This window comes from Carcharhinus amblyrhynchos, unplaced genomic scaffold, assembly GCF_965287045.1.
Source record: "Carcharhinus amblyrhynchos unplaced genomic scaffold, sCarAmb.v2.hapA scaffold_38, whole genome shotgun sequence".
NCBI classification, from domain to species: domain Eukaryota; kingdom Metazoa; phylum Chordata; class Chondrichthyes; order Carcharhiniformes; family Carcharhinidae; genus Carcharhinus; species Carcharhinus amblyrhynchos.
In genome coordinates, this window is record NW_027649779.1 from 4580637 (window position 1) to 4600497 (window position 19861).

At 42.4% G+C, this 19861-nt stretch overlaps 3 non-coding genes across 3 annotated transcripts; all 3 read left to right on the forward strand.

The window, feature by feature from the left end:
- The first annotated feature begins 1669 nt into the window (after positions 1 to 1669).
- On the forward strand, positions 1670 to 1751 carry trnal-aag (transfer RNA leucine (anticodon AAG)). The gene has a single exon. It is a non-coding gene; the product is annotated as a tRNA-Leu (tRNA).
- Positions 1752 to 2014: 263 nt separating this feature from the next.
- trnav-gac (transfer RNA valine (anticodon GAC)) lies at positions 2015 to 2087 on the forward strand. Its single transcript has one exon. It is a non-coding gene; the product is annotated as a tRNA-Val (tRNA).
- Positions 2088 to 7407: 5320 nt separating this feature from the next.
- On the forward strand, positions 7408 to 7479 carry trnaq-uug (transfer RNA glutamine (anticodon UUG)). The gene has a single exon. It is a non-coding gene; the product is annotated as a tRNA-Gln (tRNA).
- Positions 7480 to 19861: the final 12382 nt, after the last annotated feature.

Sequence of the window (19861 nt, forward strand, 5' to 3'; positions counted from 1 at the left end):
TTTGAACAGAATCGCAGTAATGAGATTGGTGGGCTGGAAAATTGAACCTTACAAATCGAAACATAGGAACATGGGAATTCGAAGCCGATGGCGGTAAATTCAGCCCTTTGGCCCGGTTCCACCATTCTATTAGATCATGGTTAACATCTCCTTGATGTGAAATCCATCTCCCCACCTGTTCTCCACATCCCTTAATGCCTTTTTCAGAAATAAATCTCTCCCTTCTTGAAATCATGCAATGATGCAGACTCCACCGCGCTCTGGGGCAGCGAGTTCACCAATGCACCACCATGTGCGAGAAGTAGTCCCTCCTCATCTCAGTTTAAAATCTACGGCACTCAAACTATACACGTGACCCCTTGTTTTAGATTGCCCCATAAGAAGAATCGTTGGGTCTATCTTTATTTATCAATCCATTTAGAATTGTATACACCTCGATCAGATTCCCCCCTCACTTCTAAACTTCAGCAGTTTATGAGACCATTTCACCTCGCTATCAATTCCATGACCCAGCTCAATCCGTGTTGTTATTGGCTGAAGGAGGCAATCATGTTCCATCCAAACAGGACATGTTGAAATAGGAAAGTGTCAGAAGTGAAAAAGATCTAAGATGAAAATAAGAAGCAAAGGGATATCTGTTAAGTCTGTTTGAAAAGCACTTTTCACTGTTTTCCCTGGTAGTCCAGTGGTTTATGTTCAGCACTTCCCCACTGATGCGTGGTTTCAATTCCCGCCGAGGAAAATAAGATTATTTGATGTCAGCAAACCATTAATAATAATCTGATTTACTCTCTGATCGAAAGCAAATCGACTAGAATCAGCCGAGTGAGGTTTGCAAGATTCCATCAGAGCTGGAAATTTCACATGTAGAACAGTTCAAAAACAAACACAGAAAATAAAAGGACTGTGATAGACTGCAAAGTACTAACGATTGAGATGTTGCAATGTAAAATCTGTGTGCTGATGAGTCAGATTTCACCGTTTATATTGACACTAAGTAATGAAACATTTCCCTCATCTGCATTGAAAAACATTTGGAAATATTTCTGTTCAGTTTCGAACTGTCGGAGTGTTCATGTAATGTTTTCATTTGCCGAACACATCATGGTTGAATCAGAAGCTGCCATTTTGCGGGAGAAATCTGTTTGTGATGAAAGTGGTCTGGTGTGAAAATTAAAGTAAAAGCAGCGTGGATAAAATAAATTCTAAAACACGCTGTAAGCTGCTGGTCTGGTGGTTAGAGTTTGACTCTTTCCCTGATGTTCGGATTACTGATCTGAAATTGAACATTTTTTGCTCCCATCCAAACTCTGAAAACACATGTGAGTTGTTACCTGGATGAACATATAAAATATAATCGCGCCTCGTGTCCTGTAGTGCAGACTCTGAGCAAATTCAACAGGAGGTTCTCTTGTCATTTCTGGCAGAAATTGGGAAGAGACAAGTTTAAGGACAGTTTAAATGATGCCGGCTCTTCACTGCATATTACTGTGCGCAGCTCCTTGTGTTTCTGAGGTGAGATGATTTCTGTTTGTTCCTCAGTTCAAACTTACCTGAATCAGTGAAGGAGCAGGCTCAATCCTCCTGATGGCCTTTCCAAGTTCCATTGCTTTTCATGAATTTCAGTAACATTATCATCAAATAACATTATTGTGAGAGCTTTTCATGTGGTAGCGTGGCCGAGCGGTCTAAGGCGCTGGATTAAGGCTCCAGTCTCTTCGGAGGCGTGGGTTCGAATCCCACCGCTGCCAAAATGGATTTGAGTTTTGGTCTCACAGCTCAGATTGAATGCAGGAATGTGTACGGTGTCATTTTCGTCAAGAACAACGAACAGAAACATTACCAACTGAACAATTTGCGGGGGTAAAGCAGTGTGTGCAAGTGGCCCCTTTCGAGAGCACTCACACACAGTGAATTTCTGACTGCCGAGTTAAACACTCTGATGAAGGAACAGCGCTCCAAATCATTGCTCTCTTAGATATTTGGGAGACGGAAGCTTCTAACCTACCAGCTGGCCGAAATAGCTCAGTCGGGAGAGCGTTAGCCTGACTATCTAAAGGTCCCAGGTTCAATCCTGGGTTTCGGCAGGATCCCATTGTTGGTTTTCAGTGCTAGTTGCACTACATTTTGTCTCGCACTGTCTTCAAACATCAGTTCACACAAACTGCAACAGACCAAATACCCATCGCAATTTCCACCCTGCCAGATGTTGTTCTATTTCCTGCTTGTTGGATTTCGCTTTTTAAAAAACTCCCTCTATTTCTAAACATTCCCAATGTTAATGAAAGGTGATGAAGGTGAAGGTTTATCTTTGTTTCCGGATGCACACATGCCATGTAACGTCCTGAGTTTTTCCAACCTCATCACATTTCAGTGCAGATGTCAGGTCCGCTTTTACATGCCAGTGAAAATACATTTAGTTGACATTTTGTTTCAACCAAAACAATGTATATTTGCATTACCTCTTTTGGTTCCTTCGGAAGGAGGCCATTGGACCCATCGAGTCCTCACCCACAACAATCCCACCCACGCCCTATTCCCCGTAAACCCACATATTTACCCTTCTAATCCCTCTGACACTAGAATCAATTTAGCATGGACAATCAAACTAAAACACGCATCTTTGAGTCGGAAACTGGGACACCTGGAGGAAACCCACGGAGGCACGGGAAGAACGTGCAAAGTCTGCACAGACGGTGACCCGAGGACCTGAGTCCCTGGCGCTGTGAGGCATCAGTGCTAATCACTGTGCTACCGTGCTGCCCTTTCTACTGCATTCAATGTTACTGCAGTTCACTCCATTCAAAGTATTAGCATCAATCTGTGATAAACCATCCTGTGGTGATTCTGCTGAATAACATTAAATTATCACCGTTAATGGACCATCCAACGTTGGGCACCATTGATTTTAAACTTTGTTGTTTTTCTGGGTGAACTGCAGCTCTCCATTCCTCCCGCAATGTCACCGCTCAAACTGAGTCTTTCTCCTTCCTCCATTGTTAAACTCACAGTTACTGGTTTCTGAGTGAAAACTGCCTCCATTTCACTGGAGGTGGGAGAGTTTACTATTTCATTCAATTAAAAGTTTTCTTCTCATTGAAGCAGAGATTTGGAGACAGATTTGCGAGATATTTGTGTCGGTGGAAACAATAATTTCTCCCCCATTAACAGCCAGGTTTTAACCCGTATCAGCATTTTGTGTCATCAGCACTTTCCAGCCCATCGCTCTCTTATTTTCTTTTTGATTCTTTACATGTGACTTTTCCAATTCAAACACAAACAAGGAAATCTCCCTAATATTGATCCTGACAGTTGCAGACCTGGAAGTAAAACACGATTGTTGTACAGCAATGAATCTACACTTCCTGACCAGGAATCGAACCCGGGCTGCAGCGCTGAGAGTGCCGAATGCTAACCACTAGACACCAGAGAAGCTGATGAAAGGTCTTTATAATGTTCATTTATCCATGAATCACCTGCTTTTTATTGTATTTCGGACTTTTTTATTCACCAAATGCAAGTTTATCTTTCACTTTTTATCCTTCACAAAGACCTTGTCTTGGTCAAAACTGAGTATGTCATGTCTCTATTTAGATGAGAAAACACCACGCTGGTTAGTAATATACTGTATACACTCTCTCAGCAATGACTGAACTGGACCCATTCTTCATTCATATTAGTACAGGTGCTGTATCGATATCTGGTGCATTCGGCTCTGTATTACTGCACAAAACCCGTCCCTCATTTATATTACAACAGATCATATTAGTTAGATTGGCCATGCAAAATTGCCCGTTATTTTCCCTGAGAGTATGTGGATTAGCCATGGAAAATGTGTGGGGCTAACGGGGATAGGGCAGAGGGGAGGACCTGGGTGGGATGCAGACTCGGTGGGCCAAGATAACCTTTCTTCTGAACTGTAGGAATTCTATGGCTCTATGTCTAAGAAATATCATAGACGTTTGCGTGTTTATTTATTTTAAATATTCTATTTTCTAATAACCCCGTTTGGAGAAATGATCTATTTTAGCAATTCCCCTTCAGTTTTCCCAGTGATAACCTTCAGCCCATCTCTGCCTTCCACGAATGCATGGAAACACCAAACAGTTCATGTGTTTCAACTGAAGAACGTTTAATATGTAAGTATTTATTGACAACCATTCTGTTGTATGTTCTTGCAAACAAAATGATTTCAGCCTCACTATTTTGTTCCCGGTGTTGAATTATCTGTCTTCAGTGATCTGTTGGAAAACGGATCGGCTGACAATGTGTGACAGCAATATTCACAACGGTTTCAACTCTCTTCAGTTCAGCAACACATTGTTAATCAATGTTTTTTTTGCCAAAGTGTATGAACCAAAATGTTTGCCTTCATTCGGATTTTTTAGCATGAGTAAAACGGACAATAACCATGTAATTTACAAGAAAAGATGAAGTCATCTTGTTTGTTCAGAGACTGGGATTCATGTCCCTCAGCACACGGTTTAATTGTTCCAATGGGGACATTAGAAGATTTATAAATAGGAAATTTCACACTGTGTGCAATATTGTTTAACTGGGAGTGGCCTCTAATACAGCCAGCGATCACTGAATTTCAGAGTCATGCTCTGGATTATACCACTTGAGCTTCGTATCGTTTGGGTATTTTATGATATCCAAAGGATTTACTACCCGGTCCTTGCCGTAGTTAGTGTCACTGGTAAGTCATATTTCTCTGTGTTCATTGTCCTTGTCTATGTTATCCAGTTCTTGATATCATTCTGTGTAACCTTCATGGTTTGTTGCTGTGAATGCACTGGAAACATTTCTCGTTGCCACACAGATATCCTCACACTACCTGACATTCACTTTCAATCTTTCCACTTTACGGTTGTCGTTATGTAACATGATTTCCAGTATTATGATTCACAGCCAATTCCAAATCAGCTGATTCAACATCTTCAACTGCACAGCCTTCAACACAATCAAAGCAGAGTCATCCAGACCAGAAATATTTGCTCCAAACCTACTGGCACCATTGTGACCCCCATATACAAATCTGAAGAAGGCAGCAAATTGGAGATTTTATTAACTGGTGAATGTGGCTTCTTGCTACATCATTGCGGGGCTTTTCTGCTGTGAACTTGGTCTCGAGCAGAATAGGTGGACTCATTTTATTCTGGGGTGGATTTAATAAAAATGTTTCAGCTGTTACCAAGGATCCTGAGAGATTGTTTCTCTTGTGCTCAGTCTAAAATACGAGTAAATTGTGTTTCCTTTCCTTACAGTGAACGTATTGACGATTCTTATCCTGTCACGAGGGAAGTGTGGTCTTTCCAAAAGTGTGATACGTTACCTCATTTCCATGTCAGCAGCGGATCTACTGGTCGTTATCATTGATCTCATATTGAGGCAAATTCCCATTAAGTTTGATTTTGTAATCATTTACCATATTAAAATATGTAATATCCATGCTGTGCTGCTTTATGCAGTCACTGATTGCTCTGTCTGGTTCACTGTCTCTTTCACCTTTGATCGATTTGTGGCTATTACTTGTCAGAAGCTGAAAATAAAATACTGCACTGAGAAAACTGCAACAGTGGTTCTCGGAACTGTGAGTGTGCTTTTCAGTGTAAAGAACATTTTCTGGTATTTCATGTATGGTGATAGATATGCGTTTCAGAATATTCCCCATTTTTGTAATGTAGACTTTGATGCCCTCTCTTCTGCAACATGGGGAGCGGTTGAAAATCTGCATTATATTTTAACACCGTTCATTCCTTTTTTGTTGATTCTGTTGCTGAATGTTTTCACCATTAAACACATTCTAGGGTCGACCAAATTCCGCAAGAGACTTCGGAGCCATAAGTGTATGGATAGTTCAAAGGACCCAGAGACAGTGAAGAGAAGAAAATCCACTATCTTACTGTTTGCTCTATCAGGAAATTTCATCCTATTATGGTCAGTGTTACTTTTCTACTCCTTTTGTCAACGATTATATGATTTAAACTTAATTCATTTCTATATTCCTGCATTTGTGCGGGAATTGGGATTTATGCTCCAACTCCTGAGTTGCTGCACCAATACATACATTTACGCAGTGACCCAGACACAATTCAGAGAGGATCTGAAGAATGTGATGAGATTTCCATTTACTGTAATTGTGAAATTACTTACAGAATAAACAGATTTTTTTTCATTAGAACAAGGTGTGTATCTGGTGTTCTGCACAAAACCATATCTCAGTGAAACACAAACAATGAGGAGACATTTTGTGATACTATTTCTTATTAAGAAGTGTATTGAAAATGTAAAAAAAAGAAAAAAAAACAATGAATTGAGTCCAGGAAAAATCTGGATTCAAATTAGCTAATGCTTATGAACCAGTCTGGACATCACATTGAGTTCCAGTTCAATCCCCTTCTGTTAACACGGGCGGGAGTTTGCATCTCACTTCAGCTCCAACACAACTCCCTCAATGAAATGAATCTCAAATCTCAACCCCTGTCAACTCCCTTCACAGTTCCACCCCACCTCACAACACCCTCACTCTCCCAGTCAGCTCGACCCTCAGCCCAAACAGTCCCACCCCCTTTGCAGAATATTCCTTATTGGATATATTGATGATAAATTGAACAGATTAGACTCAAGGTTCACGAATGGGTGGATTGTGTGACAATAGTGGTTGTAAAATATTAGCTCTAAACTTCGATGGATTTACAGCTGGTGTCAGAAGTCAGCTTGAGACAGAATGTTGGAGTGGCAGTGATTCTATTCAGTGAAGCTCAATGGCAGCATTTGACAATGTACTTGGGACAATCAATTAATAAAACCTCAGTCAAATGCGCGTTAAATTCCACTACTGTCATGGATTTTGCAGCATGTGTGAAAGATCACAGTTAGGGTTGGTCTTCGTAAAAGGCCAGAGATGTAAATGATTGTTGAAAAATTCAGACAAAAATAGCTTTATGTTCAGTTATGAATAAATAATGTTTAATGAATTCAGAACAACTATTTAAAATAATAAAATATAATGTAATGGAATAATTAGCCGTAAATGGACATGTTTATTAGCAGGAATAACAATGCTAGTATCATATTCGTAAACTTTCCACTCCGAAAGTAACTGGAAAACATGAAAAGCCTTTTTTTCTTCACTCTTTCCAACCCTTAAAAAAACTCCTAAAACCTTTTTTCACTGTAAACGTGGTTTAAGTGATAGTTTCGCCATCTGCTGGCGACTCACTGTTTGAATGTGGCCAGTTACAGTGACATTTAATGCAGCGGAAGGTAGCCTACTCATTTTTTACAGGAGGAACCATCAAGGGCAATGTCAGTATGAATTGTGCAAGGGGCCTGATATTTCTCCCTGCTCTTCAAATTGGTACAAATATTGTTCGACAATTTTCGACTTTCTGCTGTGTGTTGGGTTCTGTGGTGTAATGGTGAGCACTCTGGACTTTGAATCCAGTGGTCTGAGTTCAAATCTCGGCAGAGCCTTGCTTTAATTTGCAAACGCAGATTGCCGAAAGAGTGTTTCCTTTAAATTTCTCATTAAGTCCTAATCAAGAGAATTTGCCAACCAGTTTAACTGTTGTTAGAGTTCGATTTGCTGAGTCTCTGGCGTCAGATGCCTGAAACATCTGTCTTTTTCATCTTTCGCTACTCTTTCCCTTCTTTGATGAAAGAAAGAATCAGTTGGTGTCACACAATATCCATTCTACTGGAGTCCGGCAATTACTGAGCGACTGTGTGTGTGTGTGTGTGTGTGTGTGTGTGTGTGTGTGAGAGAGAGAGTAGATGTGTGTGTGTGTGCATGTGGGGAATAAAAGTCTTCCTTCAGAGTGCTGTTGATTCCATGAGTGACGGTTCGCACTCTGTCCTCTCGCCTCCTAACTTTTGTTTAAACTGGGGCAGATAACAAAGTGAATGACACCTGTACGGGGATCCCCTGCCACTGAAGCTTCCCTACCTCTCAGCGCTGTGTATCCTTGAGCAATTGTCCCCTTGGGCTGATGCAATGACGCCAGGAGAGTCATTCACTGCATCATCTGCAAAGTGATTGTGGTGGAATTTGCTGAAATTTCCTCAGTGTTTAGATTTCCACTTTCTGAGAATTTAAACTTAAATTCCCTTCAGCAAACCCATAATACCATTTGCAAAAAAAAACAATCTTTCACCAAGTTCTGAACTCCGAGTACTGTATTTGGAGTCCGGAGACCTCACCATCACACCTTACAAACAGGAACAGAACCGCCAGATGCAAATGGTCACTAAAAGCACGTGATTGTTTTTTTTCATTCAATGTGGCAGCAGCAACAAGTAGGTCAAATGCTTTGAGTGATCATTTGCAGACACTTCGTTATATTTAAACTCCAGTCTGCCGGCAAGGAAGACCAACTTGTAATTTCCCTTCCAGTTATCTGCTGCACCTACATGCTAACTTTAAGCATTCCTTGTACAAGCGCATCTATTATATTCTTAATATCAACATTTATATTTTTCAGCCCTTCGAATATGTTCTGTGTCACTCTTTCTCTGTGTCTCTCTGTGCCTCTGTCTCTCCCTCTCGATGTTTCTCTCTGTCTTTTTCTGTCTCTCCGCCTCTCCCCCATTCTCCCTCTCTCAACCCTTCTCTCTCTCTCTCCTGCCCCATATCAGTCCCACTCTCTGTCCCCCTTTTGCGTCTCCCTCTCCTTCTGTCTACCTCGATCTGTCTCTTTTTCTTGTTGTTTCCACTGTGCTCATTCACTCTCACTTTTTCCCATTCGCTCCCACTGCCTGTCTCTATATCTGTGTTTCTCTTTGTCTCTGGCTATTTCCCTTTGCCTCACGTTCTGCCCCCCATTTCCCCTTCATCTTCCTTTCACTCTCTTATTATAACCTCCAAACTGTCTTCCTCTGTCTCCCTTTCTCATTCCCTGTATATCACCCTCGCCGTTTTCTCTACTCCCTATCCGTGTCTCTCCCACTCTGTGAGTGTCTCTTTCTGCCTCTGTTCTTTTTCTCTGTCTGCACCTATTCGAAAATCTTTCAAATTTTGTTGTTATCCATGCCTTTGTGCCTTTCCCTCTCTCTGCCAATCTCTATCACTCTCACTGTTGCTAACACTGCCCCCCCCCCAACGTCTCCCTCTCACTTTCTCTCTCTGTGTGTATGTGTGTGTGTAATTATCTCTGTCTCTGTGATGCTGTTTTGTTGTTTACAATGTGAATGCTTAACAGGAAGAATCATGGACCTTGTGGTTGTAGTTTCCTGTCAGGATGTATTGAGATGAAGAATTGCAGTAAAGGGGTATTTCAGAAGATCTTTTAGCTGCTGTCTAAAGTGAGTCTGTGTCACAGCATAAATGGCGGTGTTTGTGCAGCAACTTGTGAGTTGTAGCATAAAACCCAATTCCATAACAAAAAGATGTAACCTCATCGACTGATAGCCCAAGCCATACATCCGACTCCATGTTGAATAAAACATTAATGCCGACCATAAGACGATGAAATTCGCTGAGATAACAAACAGTAAAATGATGGATTTCCTTCGACTCTCCATCTCTGGGTCACTAGGATTTTCCCCACCGCTGTGAGCCCGGAGTCTCCTGCGGGCTCTGCTGCTCACTAAAATGTGTCTGACAGTGAGAGCATTGAGCAGCAGAATCAGGGCGAACGGGACACACGGGGTTAGAATGTTGTGGAGAAACTCAATTGTTGTCCAGACCAGAGAATCCACAACATCCCATGAGAAGCGACAAAACCAGTGATTGTTCGCCAGCCCATATCCATTTAATAACATAAAATACCAGAAAATGTTCTTTAAAAAGCTCAGCACTGTCACTGTTCCCAGAACCACAGCCGCCGATTTCTCAGTGCAATATTTACTTTTCAGCTTGGGGCAGCAAATGGCCACAAATCGATCAAAGGTGAAAGTGACGGTGAACCAGACAGAACAGTCAGTGGCTGCATAAAGCAGGACGGCGTGGATGTTACACACGGGGACTGAGTACAGGAAATAAAACTGTTCCCTATAAACAATGGGAATGTGTCTCAATATCAGGTCGAGGATAATGACCAGCAGATCTCCCACTGACATGGCCACCAGGTAACGAGTGACACATTTGGACAGACCACAGTTTCTGCTCGTCAACGTCACAATTGTAATTATGTTCACTGTCAGGAAGGAAATAAAGAATAAAATTAGCCATGATTCAGGGAAATAAGTTACCATTTAGACTGCAGATGGAACTTGTTTTAAAAAAATGTGCACACACACTGAACCAGTTAAATCTTTCTTTTCACATGATCCAGCACATCTTTTGGAGAGTGAGACGAAAGTGGAACATCTGGAGGAAATCCAGGCAGACACGGGGAGAAGATCCAAACTCGACACAGACAGTGACCCGAGCCTGGAATTGAACCCAGGTTCCTGATGCTGAGTCAGCAGTGCTAACCAGTGTGCCACTATGATGCTCCATGGTAGGTACAAAATGCTATTCATTTTTGAAAGCGTTTTCCGGGGGTCCTCAACATTTACCCTCACTTAGCTGCAGGTAAATAGTTTTGGTACCTTGTGGGGGATTTGGAGAGTGAGAAGGGTGTGTGGGTAATCCTGACAGATAATTCAGCGTGGAGTCCTGTACGTAGTAATCTGTCGTCTTTCAAACAGCTTACTGACAACTCGTGCATCAGAGCTGGTACCAAACAGTGCTGGTTTCACCCTTTCCTCTAGACACTACCAGCAGTTGGCAGAGAGAGATCCCAATGCCTCGGCAGCTCAGAATCTCTATTATGTTTACACAGGACTGTATCCTGGAGAGGAGACCACAGCATTGTGTCCGCTGTTTGTACAACAAGGGAAGAAATCATAATCTCACACTCGAATGGCACAGAACACAACTACCAGGGTTTGATTTCAAAGCTTCCTGCTTCAGTGTATAGCTACTGTCCATAGTGCCCAGTATATTTGCTGCTGCCCCACTATGGTCTACTGGACAAGTGAAGCTCAGCGATTCCTCTCTCAGTGGGATAGTTGCTGATCGATGCACCAGGTAAGAAAAACTCAAACCAAGGCCGCTATCAAACAGAAACCAAGCAGCCTGCCTTAATGATGATTGTCCAGTGACATATATATCCAATATTATATGATGCAGCAAAAGATTAGTTGAGGTATGAATCAGTTCCAGTCTCCCAGATTGCCTGGATCCACTACTGTTCACTTGTCTCTGCAATAGATCCACAGATGACATCGCCCTGGCCCTACATTCAACATTGTAAAATGACTCCTGTTTATCGACTACAGCTCAGCCTTTAACATCTTTATTCCAATGAAACTCATCGACAAAGTCTCTGGCCTGGGGCGAGGCCCCTACCTCTGCAATTTGATCCTGACAGACAGCAATAAATAAGGACAGTCAAACAACCTCCTCCACAATCATTCCCATCAGCGGTGCCCCACAAACCTGTGTCCTCAGCCCCTTACTATACTCCTTATACAGCAATGGCTGTGTGGACAAACTCCCCTCCAACTTGACATCCAAATTTGCTGATGACGCCACTCAAGTGGGTCAGATCGCGAACAAAGATGACGCCAAGAACAGTGAAGAGATGGAGAATCTGGTGAACCAGTGGGACCACAATATCTGGGAAGTGTCTAGGAAGTATTGGGTTTGAGTTGGTTGGGTTGACAGGGATCAGGTCGTGGGAGAGGCAGGTTTGAGTAGAACGTTAGAATGGAACCAATATAACAACCAACAGCATCACCTTAGATCTGTTATAGTGACCAATGGGAACAAGCTGAAAGCTATCTAACCAATGAGATCATGATGTGGTGGTCAGCTGACCAACCGACTCAGTATAAGTAACATGCTGCTGGGGTTTGAGGGAGCTTGGAGTGGCCTAGGGTGAGGCCTCGAGTGTTAGTGTTATGAAGTTTCCTTATTAAAGCTTTTTTGTTTTCTTTACAAATTGGAGTAAGTTTTGTTTCATTTTATTGCCAAGAACTGAAGAATCCCTTCTGCTGGATGCACATGGAATATGTGGGGTGGGGGCGGGATGTGGGGGTGGGGTGTGGTGAACTGTCCCATATGAAGCACTGTCTGCACTTTTAAAATAAAATCCAAAGTGACAAGTGGTTCCCCCCTTTTTTATTTCAGTGTAACTCTGATCTGATGTAAGGGATTGAAATCAGTTTGCCAGACGATAGCAGGCACAGTACAATTCTCCAGTGGAATAGGCCTTCTGGACTATTGCCAGGTAAACACCTAACTATCAGGGGCACAACAAGTCCGATATTACCCCCTCCCCCTCACGAACCACCCCCCAGCCCACGCTCTAATCCATTACTATTTAAAACTCTGTCTCCTCAAATCTAAGAAATCCCAGCATCCACCACACTGAGGTAATGAATTCAACAGATTCACCACCCATTGAGATAATTAATCTCTCTCCATGTCTGTCTTAATCCTGACTATTTCAGGTGTTCGGGCTCTGCTTCTGGATGTACTCCTGGCTCAGCACTGGTGGATCTGCCCGGAAGGCAGTTGTGTGTTTTTTATATAATCCTAATGACCTATCAACAACACTGGACTCAGATTGGCTTGAGGTTGACAACGACAATAACTTCAAATAGGTCCCTTTTAGCTGTGTTTTTTTTATTTAAATTCATCGGCTGGCACAATGCAAAACCATGATGTGGAGGTGCCAGCGTTGGACTGGGGTAAGCACAGTAAGAAGTCTCACAACACCAGGTTAAAATCCAACAGGTTTATATGGCAGCACTAGCTTTTGGGGCGCTACCCCTTCATCAGGTGAGTGGAAGTTCTGTTCACAAACAAGGCATATAAAGACACAAACTCAATTGACAAAATAGTGGTTGGAATATGAGTCTTTAGAGATAATCAAGTCTTAAAGGTACAGACAATGCGAGTGGAGAGATGGCCAAACACAGGTTAAAGAGATGTGTATTGTCTCCAGTCAGGGCAGTTAGTGAGATTTCTCAAACCCAGGTTGTCGATCACCAGGAGTGTTTTCTTCCCGTTGGGGCATTCTTCTGCAGTCATGGACATCCGGCCTCTGATCTTCAGGTAAGCATTCTCCAAGGCGACCTTCATGACACACGGCAGTGCAGGTTCGCTGAACAGAGACTGATAGCCAAGTCCCGCACACCAGAGGACAGCCTCAACTGGGCTCTTGTGTTGATGTCACATTATCTGTAACCCCCACGACTTGCCTGGGCTTGCAAAATCTCACTAACTGTCCTGGCTGGAGACAGTACACACCTCTTTAACGTCTGCGTAACCCTCTCTCCATTCACATTGTCTGTATCTTTCAGACTTGTTTACCCGTAAAGACTCACATTCCAACCATTATTTTGTTAATTGAGTTTGTGTCTTTACATGTCCTATTTTTGAACACAGCTCCTCACTCGCCTGAAGAAAGAACAACATTCCAAAAGCCAATGGTGCCAAATAAACCTGTTGGATTTTAACCTGGTGTTGTGAGACTTCGGACTGTGTTGACCACAATGCAAAACCTGTCGTGCCAATTACCAAGGCAACCCCTATGTTTTTCGCCTCTGGAATAATTGTTACAACTTAAAGTTTCTGTGTATTCAGCAATTTAAACATCTCAGCGTCAAACAAAAACATATTTTTAAGGAGTTTGCACACTTTTCCCCCCTCCTGCCGGTTTTCACAATTCTTTTTCATTTTCCTAAACATCTTTTACATCTTTACAAACTAAACTCCACAACACAGGCAGCATTATCATAGTGATCCGCGCTTTGTAGATGTGATAACTCAATAAGGACGCAGACCACAAGCATCAGTTGCAAACAGGGTAGAGCAGACGGCAAGAGTGGCAGAGTTAAACACGGGTTACATCATTCATAATCAGTGAAGAAACTTACCAGGGACACCAACAATAGCCAGGATTGGATAGTAAAAGTATCGAATCAGTTTCAGTACATATTCAACACGCTCAGTTGTATACAGCCAATCTTGAGAAAGTGTGTAAAGTATCGAGTATAAACTCCTCTCAACTGTTGTAATACTCAGATCTCTGCCCCTCAGATGCTGAACCATTGTGGGAACGTCCAAATCCACCTTTCCTGGATTCAGGTCCATTGCAGAAAGCTTGCAATTTCTTTCTCCCAATGTTGATACCTCGACTCCCTCTCTGTGGAGCTGCTTATCACTGTGACACTCCCAATGACACTGTGCATAACCCCTTTATGAAGCATGGATGGGAATGCTCCAGAGACACGATTAGTACTGGTTTAATTAATTCCGACGTTAATTACAGTCACTGAACAAACAGGTTAATATTTTCCATTCAAAATATTTTTTTTTTGTAAATGCATCACAAAATAATTCTGGGTCTGTGTGATCGTTCCTGATGGAAGGAATTTTGGAAATGCCGGAAGGGTTGACCAGTATCTTTCAATGCTGCTGGGAGATGGGGTTGTGACAAAAAAAGGAACACATTATGCAAAAGTCCCCCCAACCTGTCCGTAAAGGGAAAACATTTTAGTCCTGGAAATGTAGAGCTGTCAGCATCGCATCAGTGGAAAAAATGGGGAAAGTCTGAACACAAAATCTTGGAGAAAATAACTTGTGACTTCTGACACCATGGGTGGGTCCATTGTGATTTGTCGTTTATATTAATGATTTGGATGAGAATTTAGGAGGCATGATTAGTCCGTTTTCAGTTGACACCAAGATTGGTGGCATAGTGGGTAGTGAAAAAAAGAGGTTATCTCTAATTGTAACGGGACCTTGATCAATTGGGCCACTGGATTGATGAATGACAGATGGGGTTTAATTTAGATGAATGCGAGGTGATGCATTTGATAGATCGAACCCGGACAGCAACTAGTTAATGCTGAGGTACTGGGGACAGTTAGAGAACCAAGAAATCTGGGAGGGTACAGGTTCATAGCTCCTGGAAAGTGGAGTCACCGTTGGGCAGAGTTGTGAAGAATGAATTCGGCATACTTGGTTTCCTTGGTCAGAACAGCGAATAAAGGAGTTGCGACACCTTGTTGAAGTTATACAAGACTTTGGTAAGGCCACACTTGGAATACTCAGTACAGTTCTGGTGACTCTGTTATAGGAAGGATATTATTGAAGTACGAAGAGTGCAGAAAAGATTTACGAAGAGGGTATTGGGACTTGATTGTTTGCCTTTTAAGGAGAAACTTGAGAGACTAGAACTTTTTCCCTGGGGTGTAGGAAGCCTAGGGTTAATCTTATGGAGGTCAAGAAAATAATGGGGAACTGATCAGCTAGATATTCAATATATTTTCCCAAAGGCAGGAGATACAAAAACTAGGGGGAATAAGTTGAAGGCGAGGTGAGAAGATACGTAAGGGTCTGGGTGAGCAATTGTTTCACATAGAGGGTAGTAAGTTTCTGGAACAAGCTGCCAGAGGGAGAAGCGGTGGGTACAGTTTTGACTTTTCAGAAAGCACTAAGACAGCTAAATGGATAAGATAGACACAAATGGGTCAAATGCCGTCAATTGGAGAGCTTAGCGTTCTATAAAAAAGGCAGCATGGACAAGTTGGGCCGAAGGGTCTGTTTCCATGCTGTAAACCTCAATGACTATGATTTTCCTGCCGTGTTTGTTCCAATGCCAAAAAAATCCCTCCTGAGGTCACCGGACTTTGATATGATCCATGTCTCGCCTGCCATGGGAATCGTAATGGGCGGGATAGGACAATCCCACCTCGTGTTAATCAGTAGCAAGACGTGTTTATCTCATAGAATCATAGAATTCCAACCGTGCAGGAGGAAGTTATTTGGCCCATCGGGCCTGCACCAGTCCAAATGGGCCACAACAGTCCCAGCCAGACCCTATCCCATAATCCTCTGGAAGCCTCCTTCCCCCTCAGACACCCACTCAGCCTCTTTCAATCTCAAACAGCTCAATCAGTCCTGCCCACCCTCAGCACCCCACCCACAGCCGCCCCCCCCCCCCAGACTCCTCACTCACCCGACTCATCCTCAAAACCCCAGTTGACCCTGTCCCCCTCTGATCCCCACTCAGCCACCTCCTCCTCAGGCTCCTCACACAGCCACCCACACCATCAGAACCCCACTCAACCCCCTGACCACTTAGACAGCCCACTCAGTTACGCTCCCACCTCTGACACTCCTGTCAGCCCCCTCCCCCTACTCCCTCGTTACTCAGCCCCCCTTCAGGCCTGAGTCTTGGCAGTGTCCATGACACTGTCCACTTGTACTGACACCTGTATTTCACGCCTTGCTCCTGCACGGAGAGTTGAGGAGGTTTATCTGCCTCGTGAGTTTGATATTGTCTGTAGTTAAACCAGGATGCTGCCTGGTATGGAAGGGCTGTCTTACGAGGAAAGATTGAACAAACTTGGGCTGTTTTCCCTTGAGAGACGTCGGCTGAGGGGGGATCTAATAGAGGTTTATAAGATTATGAAGGGGATAGATAGAGTAAATGGTGGTAAGCTTTTTCCGCTATTAGAAATGGATAGAACGAGGGGTCACGGGCTTAGGGTGAGGGGGGCTAGGTATAAGACAAATATTAGAGGGCAGTTTTTCACGCAAAGGGTAGTGGGGGTGTGGAATGCACTGCCGAGTAAGGTGGTGGAAGCAGGCACGCTAGGGTTGTTTAAGAGTCACTTAGACAGCCACATGAGCGGGCTACATATAGGGGGATATAGCAGGCCTTACTAAACATTGTAGGCTTGGGATTACGTTTTTGCCTCAGGGATGTTACAGTCTTTGCCTGTTTAATAATGATTTTTTTGTCTCCACAGGCATTTAAGTCCAGCAAGGGGCATGCATGCGGCAGGTTGTAGTGGGCTGCTCTTGGACGTTGCTTCGGGGGTTGCCTATTGCTTCATGTCGTTAGTGTGCTTAAACTGGACCATCTCGAGGGCAACATGACAGCTCAGAGACTATCTCTGTTGCTGTGCGGACACATGGATTTGGGCCTGTGTCTGTGGGAGTTTGCACGTTCTCCCCGTGGTTGCGTGGGTTTCCTCCGGGTACTCCGGTTTCCTCCCACATCCCAAAGATGTGCTTTTAGGCTGATTAATTGGGTACTAAATTGTCCCTATATTGGACCTCCCTGATCCTCGCACATTAGGCGTAGACTAAAATCATGAATAGGTCACAGAGAGTGGGAGGGCGGCGCGGGCTCGTTGGGCCGAAGGGCCTGTTTCCCGTGCTGTGTTGTTCTTTGTTCTTTGTTCTTTGTTAAAGACAGTATTGGTCACTTCAAATTATCCCATAACACTAGTCACAGTTTGGAAATTTGTAATCGATAATGTGCTTATGTGAAATACACCTCAGTCTCTTTGTTTCACCTCATGGTTTGCACCTCTGCTCTGTATGTGTTCTCTATCTAGCTTGTGGTATGCCTGCCTTGAAATTGTTTCATCGGACAATGTACAGAGATTCGTTCTCTCAATCCACGCTGTATCGACTCTGATAGTGTTTTTAAGGGGCAGTGTAAAGGGAACTATTTCCTGCCTAGCACTGTCCTGCATCGGCATCTGATGAAGCAGAGCCTTTGCTGTTTAGAATTATCTGAAACTCGTCAGTGAGGGACTAATTTATGAATGAAATCACCGATGTCTCCTCATTGTTCACTCATTCTGTCTCTGGATTTTATCATAAAAAGGCAGAGATGAAGATGTTTTTACACGGGTGGATCGCTGGGTGGCGCAATGACTCTTTCACGGATGGGCCTTGAGTTCAGCCACATCCCATACATGACTGGGGGGACATGCCTGTCTGGGAAAGTAGGGTTTGTGGGGTGGGGGGGGGGGGGGGGCGGACCCTATAATAGGGAAATGGAGCGGAGTTGATGGCTTTTAGAAAACGGAATTAAGCCAAGCCAGAGATGGTTAAATTTTTATTCAATGTTTATTTTAAAAGTTCAGAGATTTTACAACGATTTTTTTTGAAGCTAGAAAAGTGAAGATAACGATCGAACTTTACATTGAAAATAGAACACATGCACAGGGAATCCATCAATATTTGTACATCTGTTACATACAGCAGAAATAGAAAACAGGATATTAACAGGAAGAGGAATTAACAAATGTGAATAAGAAATAAAACAAGTTTCTTATTTACACATGAAACTTGAACTACGGGGAAACTATTAACCATAATTACATTTTAACAAAAATGCCTCATACAATTTACACTGAAAACTGAAATAAAATCTAAGGTAGCCTCAGTTACAGATTCAGAATGATAAGCTGGGAGAATTTTACTGATACAGTCACCGAGAGCTGAGACTGTAGTTGAGCCGTACAGAGATCTTGATAATCAGCTGAGGGAAATCTTCAGCGTCCAAAGTTCAACCCGTCATTTGATCTGTAAAATAGAGGCAATATTGAAGCAGATGTTTCTGATGCGGGACATTAATGTTAGAGTTTTTAATCAGTGAAACATTGAGAGGTTTTCAAATCCATTCTGTCAGTTTGAAATGTGAGTGAATTGAATCATCTCACCTTCATCAGAGTGACGGCAGTGCTGTAGAAAATGCTCAGGAAGAACAGGACGATAAATGTGGAAGCGGTTGTCCAGATGTTGCTGTTATCATCCTCATTGCCTTCAATCCAGATGCGGTCGGTGGGGTCTGGGGGCGGAGACCAGGAAATGAAATTAGATGACTTTATTTATCCAGGGAATTTAATTGTTATTTTTCTTTTCCCTTCATAAACTGTTAAAACATTTGCTTGTATAATTTTCAATGTATATCTACTGTTAAGTTCAGGACACTCAGTAACTGACCTCTGTAACTATCTTCACACTTGATCTTTATGTACATTCCTTGGACAGGCCACATCAGAAAGCACTGAAGGTGGTTTCTTGAGAATCAGTTCATTTTCGAACTGTTTGTCAGTATCCCTTATTGAAGAATATTATGACTGATCTGGAGGAACGTTCACTGATCAATGAATGTTTTCACAGATGGTGACTGACCTGCAAACTGTGAATACTGCTGTTTATGAGCTGGGATGTAATTTCCGATCTTTTCTTATTCATGATGGAAATGGATCGTTGATAACTAGCTTAATTTAGTTTCTCAACGTGTTTTTGGTGCAATGTACATTGGGCTCGTTGTCGGTAGTTATGTCCATTAAATTTCATGTTTAAATTTTACTTTCATCATTTACCTACCATTTGTATTTAAATTATTTCATTTGTGTGTGTGTACATTCGCATCTTGTGCTCTGCATTAATCTTTGGCTCTGAGTTAATATATGTACACGAGCGTTAATGTACGCGTTCATTTCCCTGTGTTTGTTGATTTGTGTAGTTGTGTGCCTGCATCGGTGTGTATATTTTATTCTGACATTGTGTATGTAATGACTCTATTATTGTGTTAAGTCTATGTAAATTCATTAATGCCACTCTTAATGGGTGCACATATGTTTCTGTTTTTTCCTATGAGTTAATTTCTTTCATTCTAGTAATGTTTGTTTCCCTTTATGTGTGTGTCTGTTTCCCCATGTGTCTGTGTGTGTACCTGTTAACATGTATGTATGTATATACGTGTTGATAATTCTTCATAACGATATCTTGATATATGTTTGTGTTTCAATATGTAGTAATGTGTGCTATGGTATTCTGTTCTGTATGATCTTGTTAGTTTTTGTGTCTACATGTTTGCATGCAAATGTTTTGCTGTCAGTTCATCTATATGCAGCCTGCTTATTTGTTTATATGCATTTCCGTATATATCTGTTAATGTGTATAACATTGTGTATCCCTATATCTATAATCCTGTCAGAGTGAATGTGTGCTAATATATATATACTTATTTGAGTATATGTATAAATATGTATATGAGTGCACTTATGTGGATCAGCATGAATGTGTGTCTGTCTGTGTTGTTTC